The sequence below is a fragment of the Dermacentor variabilis genome, chromosome 4 (genome assembly GCF_050947875.1).
Source record: "Dermacentor variabilis isolate Ectoservices chromosome 4, ASM5094787v1, whole genome shotgun sequence".
In the NCBI taxonomy this organism is placed as follows: Eukaryota; Metazoa; Arthropoda; class Arachnida; order Ixodida; family Ixodidae; genus Dermacentor; species Dermacentor variabilis.
In genome coordinates this window covers 203,373,383-203,390,635 of record NC_134571.1, presented here as the reverse complement: position 1 = coordinate 203,390,635, position 17,253 = coordinate 203,373,383, and the positions used below count along the sequence as shown (strand labels likewise).

Sequence of the window (17,253 nt, the reverse complement as noted above, 5' to 3'; positions counted from 1 at the left end):
TGCAGACCTCCCGGATGGATGGATGGATGTTATGAACATCTCCTTTGGAACGGAGCGGTGGGTTGCGCCACCAAGCTCTTGCTATCATACTGCCTAATGTCCTACCTAGGTAAGAAAGAAAGGAAAAAGAAAAAAAAAAACACGATGAGCTGACGCGTGCTACTCAGGCGCCATCTCGTAGCCATCTTCGCCGTGTCACGTTTTCCTTCTCACACTTTCACCATACCCTCCTCCGCTTCACCCCCCCCCCCATGGTTCAGCGGCATCCTCCTCACTGCTTTCCTCCTCGCGTTTTTCTACCCCGCGGCGCTTCGCGTTCGCTTTCATCTTTCGCCTTGCTAGTTCGCTTGATTACGCCGTTTACGCAGTATATAGCAGTTGCATGCTGCATGTAGCTGGTCCTGGCAAACTCGAGTAGGCTAGGTGACTATTTTTCACCACCCCGTTTCAAAGGAGATGTCAATGAACCATCGTTATTCATCGTCATCAACGGCAACGTACTGGGCCACGGGTCAAAGGATGTGATATGTGCGCAACGTAGTCTGCATACCTGTGTTTACTCTTTCATCATCATCATCATTTATTGTCCCTTAACTGCCCCTGTCGGGGTATTACATAAGGGGGGAGCGTATACAAGGTAGATAATAAAGGGTAGGTAATAAAAATATAACAATGCAACACAGGGACATAAAAAGAAGAAAAGAACGCCATAGTTAAAACGGCGCTTGTCAAATTGCCTTTATGCCACAAGCGCCAAAACGTCGGCGAATGGTTAGGTCAGCAGGGCGAGTACACAATGGTTACAGGGAAAAAAAATAACTCAATACAGGAAAAAGGATAAAATTTCATATGAACACAAATCGGAGCAAAAAGAACATGTCAACCCAGAAGATTTAAGAACATTGCCTTAAACCTTGTCGCGTCGTGCTCATTAGTTAGTGAATCGGGCGGCAGGTTCTATTCTTCAATTTCGGTTGGGAAGAAGGACTTGTTAAAAGCATCTGTGGAGCCATGAAGTCGCTGGACGCTATTTGAATTGAATAGGCGGCGCGATGTACGAATAGGAGGAGATATAAGGGAACCACGAAGATAGGAGAAATTGAAATATAACTTATGGAATAAACACAGGCGCGCAACTTTTCGTCTGAGAGCTAAGGAAGTGAGGCCAAGTGAGGGTTTAATGGAGCTTACGCTGGAATGAAAGTCGTATGTCGACGATATGAAGCGTGCTGCACGGTTCTGGACGGATTCAAGCATGTTTATTAGGTAGGACTGATGAGGACTCCAGATTGCGGATGCATTATTCAAGCCTACTGCGGACAAAAGTTTCATATGCCAGTTTACGTATGTTAGTGGGGGAAGTGGGAAGTGATCTGATAAAACCAAGTGTACGTGAAGCGTCGGCCGTGATTTTTATAATATGATCAACCCAAGTTAATTGGCTATTGATTGTGATGCCAAGGTAACGATAAGATTCTACCCGTAATAGGTCCTCAGAAAATAAAGATTAAGGATAAGTTAAATTAGAGCACTTCCGAGAAACTTGCATAAAACTGCATTTCCCAGTGTTTAGTTCCATCATCCACAATGTGCACCAATTTTCAATAAGCTTCAGATCGTTCTGGAGGGCAGCTTGATCGTCTTTAGTATTTATATGCCGGTAGATAATGCAATCATCTGCGAAAAGGCGGATGGTGGATGAGATGTTGAGTGGGAGATTGTTAATAAAAATTAAGAAGAGGAGCAGACCCAACACAGACCACTGTGGTACTGCGGAGGTGACGCAAGTAGAACTTGAAGGAAGTCTGCCGATTACGGTGAACTGAGAGCGAGCTGTGAGAAACTTGGGAATCTAGTCTGAAACAAGTGGGTGGAGGTGAAGACCTGAAAGGTTGGACATAAGACGTTGATGTGGGACTCGGTCCAATGCTTTGGAAAAATCAAGGTTGATGACATCCGTTTGGAACAAAGAATCAAGGCTTAAGTGAAGGTCCATGGTAAACTCAAATAACTGTGATTCACTTGAATAGCCATGACGAAAGCCATGCTGATTTTTGAAGAAGAAGGAGTTGGAATTCAGGTGCGATGCAATATGCGAGTATATAATGTGCTCAAGAAATTTACAGGGTATGCAAGTTAATGAAATAGGACGATAATTCAACGGGTCGCTCCGGCTGCCAGCCTTGAACACAGGAACAACGTTATTAATTTTCCAATCACTAGTTATAGAACTGTTCGCAAGAGATTGATCAAAAATTATTTTTAGAATATGAGAAGATGCGTTTTTTGTAGGTTTTAATATCTTCGCAGTGATGTCTGGCCCGGTGGCACTGCACAAGTTTAGTCTGTCTATCAGAGCATAAATGCCAGCAGTAGTGATGTTCATAAGGGCCATCGCGGGAAAGCTAAAAAAAATTTTGGCGTGGTGTATACGAGGCAGGCTCATGTGGCAAGACTGATGTAAAATAACAGTTTATGACGTCGGATCGCAGTTCTGGAGGCACCTGTGAACCATCCGGATACAATAGGGTAATTTAATGAGTGTTGCTTGATTTATGTTTTTCTTTGGGTTTGTTTGTAGAATGCCACACAGATCATCGTGGAAAAACTTTCTTTTTGTACACCTTAGGAGACGCGTGTAATGGTGTAGGCACGCAAAATATTTCTTCCATTTGTAAGCCAGCGCAGTTCCCTTAGCTCCACGAAAAAGACGCTTTTTCTTTTGAGAAAGCCTCCTTAAGCAGTTAAAATACCAGGGCTTGTTGGAGTAGCCGCGAATGCATATCAGCTGAACGTGGGTTTCGACTAGTTCTGAAAGTCTATTTTTGAAATCTAGTCAGTTTACTTTTACAGACCTATTGAATGCGGATTGCCTGAAATGAAAAAAAACAAAAGGTTCTAAAGCTCTGAGTTGATACAGGCGAAGGCAGCACGGTATGGTGACTCCTCACAAGCTACGAACTGCTGCTGAAGAAGCGAATCGTGGAGCTAAGCGTGCGGCTGCAACGAGGCAACATCGGGCTCAGCAGACCGGCGTGCAGAGAGCAGGACAAGACGCAGCGCGAGCCGTAACTTGCCATCGCAACTTGCATGACGTTGCATGACGGCGGAGAGTTCAGACCCTTCTCGTGAAAAAGACGCGAAGAGGCTTCTCCGCGAAGACCCTGTAGCGCGTGGTGCCGAAAAGGGAGCTCCTATATGGAGCCGCTCTTACAGCTTACTCTGTTACTGTTTTGCGTGTGCTGCGCAGACCTGTCACTTCTTTTTCTTAAACGTACTGCACGTTGTTCTGGCACAGCTCACGTATAACAGAAAGTGTTTACAAAACTTTTTTTTTATTTTCCAGTGGTTTGGGAGCCACCTATACGAGACATAGCGAGAACATACGAAGGCCGCATATTCTGGAGGACGGCAATTGCTAGGAAATGTTTCGTCGGGCGTCACGCGCCAGTAGGTTATGCATGTTGACAGCCTTGTACTTGCGCGCTCTATCAGCTAAAAATGTTCATGGCTACGGCGAGTGGCATCTACTAGATTGGCCTGCGAAAAAAATAAAGCGTGTCGCGTGTGGTAGGGACCGTTTAAAAGTTTGACCGGCTGAACACACCACTGCTAAGCGTGGAATTGAGATCTCAAGCAGGAAATTACTTGCTGTGCATTCCATTGGGCGAACAGGAACGCTCGAAAGTGTCCTCAAAGTGTTATTTCAAGAATACTTGTGTTCCAAGGGGCGAACAGCAGCAGGAACGCTGCAATCCAATGGCAGAACAGGAGTGTTTGGCGACGCTGAGAGCCGTCGAGAGCAGTTCGAGTTCCTCCATCGTGAAAATCGAAGTATGAAGGAAATCAGGCGACGCAAACACATCATATCCTCTATTGTGGTTGTCTTTCCGCCGCTGTGGTTAAGGTATGGCAGAAGTGGCGGCTCAAAACCGAGTTCGCGTGATAGTCACCACGGAGTTGTCACGACGCGCCTTCGCCCTCGCACCTGCTCTCGCAGCGCATGGAACGTTTCAAAGGGGGAGCAAAAAGTAGCCCTCTCGCTGCGCTACTTCTCCGCTCCTCTCTGCTCTTTGACACCGATCGAGTTGTGCCAATGGAATGCGGCATTAGAGTGTCTCATTAGTCGCTGCTTTAGGAATAAATATCTGCAGATGCTGCTACTCTCCAACTCTGCGTCATTCACTGCGAGCGTACACCTAGTAAACATATCCATTTCGTGCACTGCTGAAGTGGTGCTGCTGAAGTCTCCTTCCCACACATATCCCAGCCCAACCAGCCAATCAGAACTTCCGCGGCAGAACAAATGGACGTATCCACCAGTTCAGACGCTTACACAATACCCCCCCCCCCCTCGCCCGGTCTTATGTTGCTAAATAAGTTTATGGAACGGTGCTGTATTCAAAAGACGCAATGAATGCATCGCATAAACGCATGATGTCTTGTCGCCTATAACTAGAGAGGGTGGAAAGCGCGGCGTCACAAGATCGCAGGATAGGCATCACAAGGACATTTGATCAGTCAAGCACATAAGATTATGAATGCGTATTGTTTCGATGCCTGGAAAAGCTCTTGTAGGAGTTGCATTCAAGCGTAGCAACTCTCTCTTTGCTCTTTGACACCGATCGAGTTGTGCCAATGGAATGCGGCATTAGAGTGTCTCATTAGTCGCTGCTTTAGGAATAAATATCTGCAGATGCTGCTACTCTCCAACTCTGCGTCATTCACTGCGAGCGTACACCTAGTAAACATATCCATTTCGTGCACTGCTGAAGTGGTGCACGAAGTGGTGCCGGTAGGAAACGATCACTTGATCGTTTCCTACCGGCGGGTATGCAGTCCTTGACCTTTCCGTCTGTTTTGCGTGTGCGGGTGTCGTGCTAGTAACATACATCAACGTGCAGAAATTCTACTGCACGTAGCGTAGCGAAGCCATGTTCAACTGTGCCGTCAGCGTCGTTTGCCTCGTGAGTGAATTAAAAAGTAGAGCTTCCGCGACTGCATCGCGAGGCTCCGTCCGCACTACGCACGTAACCGGCAGGTATTTGGCAAAGCACGTAAGCGCAAACGCAAGGAGTCCAACTGCTTTGTTCAACCGGCACTGGCAGCGGCGTTAAAAGGCGCAAGAACTGCATCAGGCGCAGTGTAATTGTTGGGCAGCCCGACTACTTTTACGTCTGATATAGATAAGCCCGTTGCGACAGGGGCAATAAGAGCTACGGTTTAAGGTATCCACTCTGGTCCGAATAATCCGTTATAAAATTCATGGTCTGCAGCCAAGAGAGCGTAGAGCTCTGGATAAAGCGAAATTTATAACTATTATAACGATGGGCGACTGTATATAGTAACCAATGCAACAAGAATGAGCAGCGATAACTTGTTACTGATAATTGCGGGAAAGAATTTTTCCTATTTTGGGCGATAACGCCGAGGCATTGCCACAAAAATTGTCAACCATCCAAAGGCAACACAAAACCACGAAATAACAAAGGTTCGAAAATAAAAAGCACACGAATGACTCTTTGTCGTTTTCCGCGGATCACGAACCCAACTACAATTCCTCAGCAGTATATTTTTAGCAACATTAGGGTAAAGGCTGTCAAAATCCTTGATAAGTAACTATATTATAATTTTTATTAATTATAGAATTTGTACTGCCATACTACAGGGCTTTCCTTAAACGGCCATGCCAAACTGAAGTCCCCATTAATTTTATTTACCTATTTCCATTCGAACCACGAAAACCGCGCTCGAAAAAATCTCGATTTCAAAGGGAGTGTTCATCGAGGAACGTGGTATCAAAGCCGCTGTGTCTGCTTTCAAGACTTGTAATGTTATTCTGTACTTTTTATATTTCTCCATAACTACCTATGGGCGACAAGGTCGGTAGTGCGAGCGGCAGGATGCAAAAGGCGAAGGTAAGAACCGGAAACTTAGCTGCCGCCAAGGCGAAAGCAAGCAACACTTGCATGTCACCAGGTATTGCAAGAAGGGGGGAGGCCTGCATAAGTCTTCCTTTAAGAAGGGCGAGCACCCCGTCAGTACATCTCGTGTGGAGGCGCATAAAGAACGCGGCCTATCGATAGTGTCAGTATTGAAATAGGCACTCGTCTCCGCTCAACGTCTACTCTCCGCCAGTGATTTACAAGCTTTCGCTGCAGCGCTTCGGCTGCCCGCAGTTGTCATGAAGATCCTCGCGTACCTTAGCATCGTCGCGGTTGGACTCGCGTGCGTAGCAGCACAATTGGTTGCAGGAGGACAACACGGTTCTGTTCGGGGAAGATGTGACCCACGTTTACTCATTCGTTTCGGGGGTTACGCCATCCCCGGACCCTGCGGCGGGCACAATGGCTGATGGCTCGGGCGATGCGTCAAGGTGAGAACGAAACCTGTCAAAAGCAATACTACTGTTGTCGGAACGTTCACTAAAAATAATTTGCCGCCGTGTAAATTTGCGGCAAGGTATTTTACGAAATAGAGGCATGTCGGGTGATCGAGTGTTTAATTTTTTTTGTTCTCCTTATTTGGGTGATCAAGCTTGTTACTTTTTCAAGGGCCGAACAAATAATTATTCACATATTTTAGCTGCAAGGGAGCAGCTAAAATAATTCGTCAGCAGTAAAAAAACATTACGAATAGAGTCTTATTGCACTTTATAGCCGCATATACGAGGGCATTGCGCAATTAGGGATCCACTGAAGTACCGCGCTGCACGCTTTCTGATAGGCCTAATATTGCTCACGTTACATTTTCAAAGAAATGGTGCGATGGACGCTTACGCTCCATAGAACGCAAGTTGGACAAAGCCAATAACTGACGCAGGGTGGGTTAGATGGTACCCATATTTCGAAGCTGCTTATGTTTGATCGCCTTAGAGCTTTCTTAATTTCAGACTTTTGTGCAAAACGTGAAACGGCAAAAGAAGTACGCAACTAATGAGGTCTTCCAAGTGATCTTCTGGAAGCGTGCGCTGCTTGAAACCAACCTTTAGGATTCTTGCTCTTTCGTTATTACTGCGCTCTCTTAAGGCAACACTGTGAAGTTTCTATACCTTCATGAAATAGTTTTTACTTAAAGTTACATGATAGAGGGCAGTTATGTAAGCTCGTAATATTAATGCGGCAATCGGCCTCGCTTCCGACATTGATGCACAGATTGTCGAAGAAATAGGCAAATGTCACACCATATATGACCTACTTGGCAAGTTCTATGCAGCGACCATTTTTTTTATTGTAAAAGGCCCGTTAAAGCGTTTTCGGTAAAGGGCAGTTAGATCATGATATCTTTTCATTCTTTTCTCGATGAACAAACTAATAAAGATGCCCGGTCTTCTGCGCTCTCAGAAGCCGTACATTTTTCTGTCACATCCTGAAGCTCATGTCCAGCTCCTCGATGAATTAAGCGCGGCCAGAGTTAGCTCATTCTTGACAGAAGAGACATTCGAGGTTAAGGTGCGATATTATCATGACAACAGAAGCGTTGGTGTCGTCATTAGCCACTTGCTTGCATAAAACAAATTAAGAGGACTGCCTATCATCGGTGTCTTTTACCTTTTGATTCCGTGATTCCAATTAAGAAAATTCTGCGTCTGCTGCACAAATTGGTTCTACGCTCTTGACGCTTCTCATCGCGCTTTAGATAATCGTCTAAAGGGCACGTAAGGCCACTATAGATATTTTCACTCTTTTGACCAGTTGTGGATATTCTTCGCACGTCGTAGATTGGTGTACCGTAAATTTTATTGTTTACTTTACACAGGATGGTCAAGCAACGTAACCACAAAATAAACAATAAGAACTAAGCTAAACCAAACTAAACAACCTCAACCAAATTTTTAGTAAAGGATGTTTCCTAACTTTCTCATCCTAATTCTACCATTATGCAACCATTTTACTCAAAATACCCATTAGTATGTATGTATGCACCTTCAGTAGTAGGTAGGCGTTCGAAATAGTCAAAACAAATAAACACCCTAAGGAAATATTTAACACGCTATACCAAAAGTGTTGGCATGTTCACTACTGTTGGAAACTGGCCTCGCTGTTACATTAGGTTTCCAACATAACGAACGCACTTTCTTGGATGCAAGATGTTACGTTGTGGCATGTTTCTCATGAAAGGAAGCAGTTGGAGTTTCTGCGCAATTTATGGATAATTAAGTTAAATTATGGGGTTTTACGTGCCAAACCCACTTTCTGATTATGAGGCGCGCCGTAGTGGGGGATTCCGGAAATTTTGACCACCTGGTGTTTTTTAACGTGCACCTAAATCTAAGTACATGGGTGTTTTCGCATTTCGCCCCCATCGAAATGCGGCCGCCGCGGCCGGGATTCGATCTCGCGACCTCGTGCTCAGCAGCCCAACACCATAGCCACAATTTATGGATATAGGTACCATTATTGGAATATCTATAACGTGTCTCCTGTGAAGCGCAGTGCTTAAGGTGTTTAGTTTCCAGGTCAAGTTTCTGGGTTCAAATCCACGTCTACAAATTGATTTCGTATCCTATTTAAAGATCAATTGTTTGTCCTTTGATGTAGTAGTGCTAATAAACGACTCGGAAAGTATAACGAGCTGATGCCGATGTTTTTTCTATCATTGCGCTTCTAGTTCAGCCAAACACCATTCCTGAAGGCTGTTATTCAAATAAGGGAGCTTGTATTTGACATCGTAAGGGTGTTGTTCTGGCAACTAATTGAATGTTGCAATGTTAAGGGTGTTAGAAGGTATGGTGTGGAGCTGGTTTTCCAGCAAACTGATGGAACGATATTTTACTATCGCAACTTTCGTTCATTAAGAGACTTGGAACTTCAATATATATATATATATATATATATATATATATATATATATATATATATATATATATATATATATATATTTCTGGCTCAATGTTCTGACTCCTTGACTGTGCTATTTCTTCTAACCTTGAAGCAAAAAGAAAAGTCAACTATCACGTAAAGCACCAGATACAAGCACAAAATAAGCAAGCGTACTTCAATGACATGAATTTTCGAATTTGTTAATGTTCAGAAAATGAAGCAGCCGCGGAGTGCGAAAAAAACATGTTAGCTGGCCCTAATCTTTGACTTAGGTGTCTTTTAGTGGCACTCACACCTCGGCGTTGGTGTTCGTAAAAGGGCACTGAACCACCCCTCGGGCTTGGTGAAACAACACAGTCCGCGGGTAGCATACGTTGTTGCGAACATCTCAGCCAAGTTGTGCTGTCGTACGCGGTCCGTGGAGCTCGCTAGCGGAGCGCGAAGTCACCATTTTCTCCAACGCTCTCGTTTGCATAACCCCATGATCCTCGCTCTCTTCTGTGTGCTTTATTTCGTCTTAAAGCACACTCCAATACGCGGCTGCTATTGGTCGCTGCGCTCGGCTACACCACGGCCGCCGTGAGGTGCCGTCACGAGTCCAGTGGCTAAGCGCACTGCGGCTCTCAGGGGACAGCCGCTTTTGGGTTACCTTTAGCGCGGCATAGGCACCAAATCGTAAATTTGAACTGCGCGCCACGGTGATGTCTCCGCCGTAGCTTTCGCAGTGCAAGGCATTAGAGGCGTTGGTGTTCCCCTTCCTTCTGGAAGGGGAGCACAGCTGAGGCCATGTTGGATTGCCGATAAGTCGACCGCTTCTGCTGAACGCATTGAAGTACTTTTCGCGGCAATGTGGTTCTGAAATAGCCTATCTTCACTTCAAATGTATTTCTCCACTTCGATAAAAGTGGTTCAGGGCCCCTTTAAGGTAAACTTTAGGCTAACGCAACGCGTGAACTGAACTCGGAGGCAACTGTTTTTGATTAATTAGCCGGTTCATTATCACGCCACCTTCTCGTGTGTGACGTAATTAGTGACTCATGTGGCGGGTACCTAAAGTCTACGATTCTGTCCTTTGCTAAGCGGTAATCAGTGATTTCTAAATAATTTCTAATAATTTCGGACACCTCAGTAGCTCAACTGAATTTTGTACTGTACTAATTTTTTTCTATTTCTTTTCTGATTTATATTGAATTTCCCCACCGGTCGTCTCAGGAGGTGAACCGGAAGTGCTGCGCAACAAACAAGAGTGTCACTCGATGCTCGTGCCACTAATATCTATTCACATGAAAACATAGGCTAGTTGCGTGTTCAGTTACAGTTAGGAGTATCGCTATGAACACGAGCGCATGTGAAGGCATAAGCAAAACTCCAAGTTGCGCTGACTAGAAACGTATTCGTTATTGTTATGGGCGAACATTAAAACACGCTTAAGTTCAGCGCCAAAGACATGCAGAATGCGAAAGTTATTAAAAAGGATAGCTTTGGTTTGGTCACCTTACGCAATGTGTGCGCATTGCAAATGCTTCTGATCACAGGCTTAGTGATAAATATCCAATTTCCTTAGCAGATAGGAAAGCCGATCGGGCGCTTACTGATGTTTCCTTTAATTTTGATATTCTATAGGTTTCGAAAATTTCCTGAGTCATTTGGCTGCTGTTTATGGCTAACACCCCATATTTGTTAAAATCAGGCCGGCAACGGCCCTGCTTACAATGAACACACATGGCCACTGACTGGTCGTGTCACATCGTGATAGTGTTCGCGAAGCCTAAGGCTTGGGCATGTTTAGTGCACATCAGCTTTTTCACATGTCAAAAGGATTTAGTACGCCACTTTCGCGAAACACGGACCAAACTGAGACTGACGTTTCTTAGTGCACAAAAGTATGTGCTTGCTTACGCTGCAAACGTTATAGCGTAACCTGAGAACTCGTACAGCTGGGTTAGAAACAACTCTAGCATTCGCGCGCTGGACTATCTGCTTCAGATTATGGGAAAAGATGCGGAACTAAGGGATTGCGCTGGTTTTACAACATTGCTCTTCGCTAAGCCCTTCCCGACTTCCTGTTTCAATAGACTGTCGGCTTTTGTTTTTTAAAAATAAAACAGAAACAAAAATCTAAAGTATGCTGAACTGGGAAGTGCTGAAGTGAGCAGCGAAAATCAAAAGCAGTGTCGTGAAACCACTGCGACACCTCACATTCACACTTTTTCACACAATCTGAAGCGGTGGTCCAGCGTGCGATTGTCGTAATTGTTCTTGCGCACGAAATAGGCTGTCAAGATTATTATGTAAAACTAACAAGGAAATTAAGCACAGAGTTTCTTGCACTAAGAAGCACCAGTCCCGCCGACCTGCCGTCTTTGTTTAGTGGCGACTGCGTTGTGCTGCTATAAGCACGACGTCGCGGGTTCAAATACCGACCTCGGCGGCCGCATTTCGGTGGAGTTTGAATGCCAAATCACCATTCACGCATTGATGCATTCATGCAAATCAAACATGCATTCAGTGCCTGTTAAGGAACTCTACGTGGTCAACATAAATCCTCATCCGGAGTCCCCCACTACGGCGTGCCTCGAAATCGAATTGGCGGTTTGGCTTAAAAAACAAGAAAATGTAGTTTCATCTTGAAATACCTGTTGCAATTTGTTCCTTGTGTCGCGAGCGCGGTATATTTCATGCGTTTGACATGTGGATGTGGAGTAGATTATGTAATCAAGATCTAACCTTGCAATATCTAATCTTGGTTTCGGCAACCATTTAGTTCGTTTTTTTTTTGAAGGGTTTTCCATACCACAACCATTTTTTGTTGCATGGATTGTTTGCAAACAGGCTCTGATGTCGTTCATAGGCTACTCATGATATTGCTGATCTTGCGGTTTTAAAGCTACTCCATTGTTTCTGATAGTTAGCGGTTCTTCTTTCACTAATCAGTACAGGCATGTTATGTTACTATACTGAAAAAAATATACCTGCTGTAAATAGATGCGTCTTCGCCTGACTATTCCCTATTCGATTCAATACTCGATACTTACTATTCGTACTCCATTCATGTTCGAAAAAACTGATATCCGCTTACATCTACTGCGCACTTGTGAGTCGACGCATTGAGCAAGGGCACGGTTCATTGCATAAGGGTTACCAACCTCGAGGTCTCTTTTTTTTGTCTTCTTTTTATGTCTATATGCATTTCACAATGCGTTCTAGCGTATGCAAATGCTCATCAGTCGCAATAATAAACAACTTGGTGGTTCAGGAAACGGATGTCGTTTTCCTTGGCCTTTACCTGCGTCTGCATCATTAGCGCTGTTGCAGCCTATTATTATGTGAACAAGCAACTTGCCCACATGAGTAACAACAATTTGCGCATGTCGCCGAGGTCCGTTAAGAAATGCGTACACCGGTGCCCGCAATGCCTTGATTTTCAATGTGAGTGCTGCAAACGATGGTGTACAAAAGAAGGACGGATACACTTAGCTATTTTAGTTTTAAGTGAACAATCACACAACTTTGTGTAGCACAGGACCAGTCTTTCAGCGCATATGTTGGTCCAAGTTTCCTGCTGATTGCAACCTAATGCTAGATTTATTGGATTAGTGATGTAATTTGCTAGCCGTAAACTGACGCGCTGAGCAGGAGCGCTATAACGTAAAGCTATTCCAAACATTTCTATTCCAATTCTGCAACCAGCTCTCCGCGATTGGTTAAAAACTTTTTTGGACCACCCCCACTTCGCCTGTCTGTCACGCGACATCATGAAAACCAAGACAGCTCCCCACCTGAAATGACGTGAACACACTGATTCTGCATGGATGGAAGAAACAAAAGAAAAAATAGTTAATTACGATTCAACGTCTTTTGGCCATTAGCCCTCGGCTATTGTTCAAAAGTTTTCGGGCGACACCCACTTCACCTGCCTGTCACGCGCTGTTACAAAGCCTCGAGAACTAACCATGTCAAAGTTACGTGTACGCGATAAAGATGCATTAACATGCCGAATAAAACTGAATTTTCTTCGGAATAGCCGCAGGCTGCCCCGTTTCGAAAGGAATCAAAGAAGGCTGCCGCCGTTCGCTCAGGCACTGGCTACTCGCACCTGCCGTAGAGCATCGGTTTATTTGCATACAATAAAGCTTTTTGCGTGGCCATGTAACGTTTTCGAGCACATTCGGCACGTTTACAACCTCGTTATGCCAACTATTATTTGCTGGGGCTTCGTTTTAGCTACATTTTTAACCTTCCATTGCATGCCGTCGCAATTTTCGATCAGCCACCGCAAGCTAAGTAAGAAAAAGCGGACCAATCACAGATTTTCAGTGCAGTGGCTCGGCCCCATCAAATGGCTCTCCACTTGAGCGTGCTCCTCGCCTCTTGTGAGCAAATTAGATAAGACAAGCCGCTCAGTGTAGGCAATGTTATTTGTTTTTAAAGGAAACAAAAATGACTTCCTGTAAACGAGGAGACCGTTCGATTGGTCTGATTGGTCTGCGGGTCCCCTCCCGATGCTTGCGTCGGCGGTTACGTAAATTTGACGTCTGGAGATTGGAATAAAAACATATTGGAATAGTTTTACGTTATAGGCGCCCAGTTCTCATTGAACTGTTGGGAACTAAGTTAAAGAAGACATAAGGGTTTGTTTACGAAGTTACTACAGCAAGCATAAAGAGCGTCTTCGTAAAATAGAAATTTTCGTTTCCTTCACCTGAAAATGCCATTGGACGTTATTAAGGCTAGTTTCCTAAATACTTCAGATGCGTAAGAAGATGCCCGCAAGGATCGGTCAGCATCATATGCGAACATGAAGAAAGAAAGAAAGAAAGAGAGAGAGAGAGAGAAAGGCAAAGGAAAGACAGGGAGGTCAACTAGAGATTATCTCCGTTTGGCTACCCTGTACTGGGGAAGCGGCAAGGGAATGCGATAGGTGAGAGAGAAGGATAAAAAATAAAAAAAATAAGAGCCTATACACACGCATGTGCACACGAATTGTTTCTGTGGGCACTGTCACGCAGCCCGAAAAGGCGTTCCTAGTGTTACGCAGTGTCACCGTACAATCCTACGTCACACAGTGTAAAGTCACAATTTGTCAGAAAGTCCTGTGTCTTTTAAGTACCACAGCAGCGCCTTCATAGCGGATAGCGCTGATGTTCGCGTAGGTCAGTTTCTAAGGATCTTGTTTTCTGTCATTGGGCGCTTGTGCAGTTTGTCAAAGGGTGGCTGAGAGGACTGCTCTTCGCGGGTTGAAACGAGAGCACTGACAAAGAATGTGCGAGATTGTTTCCTTGCACCCGCAGAGGTCACAAAGTGGGCTGTTGGCCATTCCGATATGAAAAGAGTACGCATTTGAAAATGCTACTCCAAGCCACAGACGGACTAGAAGGGTGCAGTCACGTCGTGGAAGCTCGGGCGAAATACGGAGCTGTACATTAGTGTCCCGGGTATGAAGGCGTGCTTTTGTGAACTCGTGCACTTGTGAACGCCGTGCTTGTGACTATGAACAATTACCTTTCTCACAGTTATTCCTCGTTAATAATGTCCCATAGACTGCTGCTGCATGAGTACTTTGAGGTCTTCAAACTTTGCAAGCGCAGATGCTAGCAGAACAGGTTAACGTAGTTCGTGCATACTTGTGCGAGTGATGACGCATGATTCTTTGTTTCGAAGCGCAGCTTCTATGGAGGAATGCACATCATTAGTATGATACTAATCTATTATTTCTTTAAGCAAAACTTTGCCTAATAGTTCTGTAGATACAGCTAGTCCCGGCTAAATTCTGCCAGTTTAAAAATATGTCATTGCATTCAATGACGACGTGGCCAAATCCATATTGCTGACTATAGTATGAGTAAGACACACATTCTTTTATTCTGTTCAGTTTCATAATTCATCATGGTTAATTAAAGAACTTCTCAAGCAACGAAGCTAGGCAAAAAATACCGATTAGAAAGTTGTAGATCGCTTTGGAAAACATCAGATTGAGCAGTTTCTATCATTCTAGCTATTAAGTAATAATTTTTTCCCGCTTACTGCAGATATCGGCGCAACACACACACACGCAAGAAAAAATGCCACGTGACATACCCGCCCGCGCGCCGTGATTGCAGTGCTCCCAAACGTTCTGTAAAAACGAATATAACCTAACGAGAGCGTGCTGCATCTTAAAAGGTGACAGGGCAACCATTATCGCAGCGCAAGCTATAACGGTTGCTGGCCTTAATCGCACAGCGAGCACCTGCGTAGCTGCTCTGCCACCTTTTGAGCGGCAGCACACCCTGCTAGATGTACGTTTTTACGCGTAACGTTTGTGAGCTGCAATCACGGCGCGCAAGTGGGAATGCCACGTTATTTTTTTGTATTTAGTGGTCATGTGCAGGAAGCGAAAAATAACTGATAGTTAATAGATTGAAAGTCCGAAACTGATTAATCGGACGTTTTTCAAACCGCTCTACAACGTTCTAATTAGTGTTTTTTTACCTAACTTTGTTGCTTCAGAAGTTGTTTAATTAATCTTGACTAAGTATAGAATTAAGCAGAATACAAAGAGTAGTGTGACTTACTGCATACAACAGTCAGCAACATGCGTGTGGTCGCGTCGTCTCAGAGTGCATCGGCACATTTTTCAACCCTGACTAAAGTTAGCTGGGCCACCCTGCATAGTTTTGTACAGACATCGCAATACATATGTATATTTTCTTATTACAGGATGCGTCACTGGACATTACTGAAGAGTCTGAAAAGCGCACTAGCCACTGCCGAATGCGCCGAATAAATTATTTTTTGTGCTGGCACGAAGACCTCTATTGCTTGTCTTCCAGATTTTTTGCTGTGAGTGACTGACCGCAGCGCACGAACGCAAGCGGATACCGCAGTTCTAAGTCTCGATCGCTCTGCCTTCTATCCTAAAGCAAAGAAACCTGTTTAAGAAAAATACATCCCTCAGCCGCTATATCTTTGTGGTTTCAAAGCAGTACGATGAACTTATTCGTTGATTTGCTCACTATTTTAGTTAGGGACAGTGTCATCTTGTACAGAACATCTTTGAATCATCGTACATGAAAAAAAACAGACAGCCCAAGAGAATTGAAGTGAAGGTTGAAGCGGCATACAATGGAAAAGTAACATCAGGTCAAACTTGGTGTAAGCGTACGACATAATGTTGATCATGCTGCCCAGCTGAACACTATGTGAACAGGCAAAGGAAACTGCATTGCGGGAAAATGTGCATGCTACAAGATTTTACGGAAGCTCTTGTGAAACCTTGGTCAATTAAATTCTTTCACTCATATCTCTTTCTTTTGAAAACCGACATGCGCTGTCAGGAAATTCAGTCAGGAGTAAATACCAATGCTACTGTTAAGTGCGTCTTCGATTACTGCTCCTCCACTAGCTTGCAATTATTTCTTTGTGGTTTTATCTGCGACGGTGGCTCGGTGGTTATGGCGCCTTGCTGGTTGCAGGTTCAACTGCCAGCCGCAGCAGCCGCGTTTCGATGGGGGCGGAACGCAAAAATGCTGTTTACTTAGATTCAGACCTACTTTGAAAAACCCTGGGTGTTCAATAAACTATGGTGTCTCCCATATGCCGAGTATTGCTTTGGGATCTCAGATCCTGTAATTTACCCGACTTAATTGTTTACTGAAGGCGACCGAGTTCTTGTTTGAACGAGAAGAGAACCGATAGTAATATTTGCGTTAGCGAAAAAAAAACTTATAAAGCCAACAGACAATAAAGCTAAGGAAAGCATCGGAAAATTCACTGCGGTTTGCATAGATGTGTAGAAGCACAAAAAAAAGTGGAATTAAATTGGACGAAAGGACAACTTGCCGCCAATGGGAGCCAAGCGCGCATCTTCCGGGCTATAGCTCTATCGCCATGGCCATGAGTGGCACTGGATAACCCTCTGAGGACGAGATGTAGTAAATATACACAAATGCCCATGAAAACGCACGGGAGGATAGCCGCCTCGGTAGGACAATCGGCAGGGCACAGCACGCGTAAGGCGTGGCACATGTCAGTTCAACTTCCAAGTTCATTATTGGAATGGCAATGAAGAAGGCGAGGCCTACAGGCTGCAGCGTGACCACGGCGACTAGATTGCACTGGGAAATGTCAAAAAAAGCTCGTAATTCTGGTTAAGAAAGACGCAAGTTGACACAAAGGGTTAGGGAGCCATAGGAAACACAAGTGACACTGCTACACAGATCCTTAATATAGGGGCCTCATCCAAAGGAGCAATACGTGCGCACGCACATACAGAAACCAAAATTCTATGGTAACATACAGCAGAAAAGCCAAACAAATCTTTAATGATGTGCTGGTTAGAAGCCAATTGCGTTTCGCGTACAGTTCGTATTTATCAATTATATCGAGAGTTCTTTTTTTTCACACCTGCAATCCGTAGCGGGTCATTTCATGCTCGTTCTTGCCAACTCTC

General features: G+C 44.5%; 1 long non-coding RNA gene across 1 annotated transcript; it reads left to right on the top strand.

Annotated features, from left to right (window-relative positions):
- Positions 1-5,964: 5,964 nt before the first annotated feature.
- LOC142580061 (uncharacterized) lies at positions 5,965-15,607 on the top strand. Its single transcript, XR_012827554.1, has 2 exons — positions 5,965-6,376; positions 15,522-15,607. It is a non-coding gene; the product is annotated as an uncharacterized LOC142580061 (long non-coding RNA).
- Positions 15,608-17,253: the final 1,646 nt, after the last annotated feature.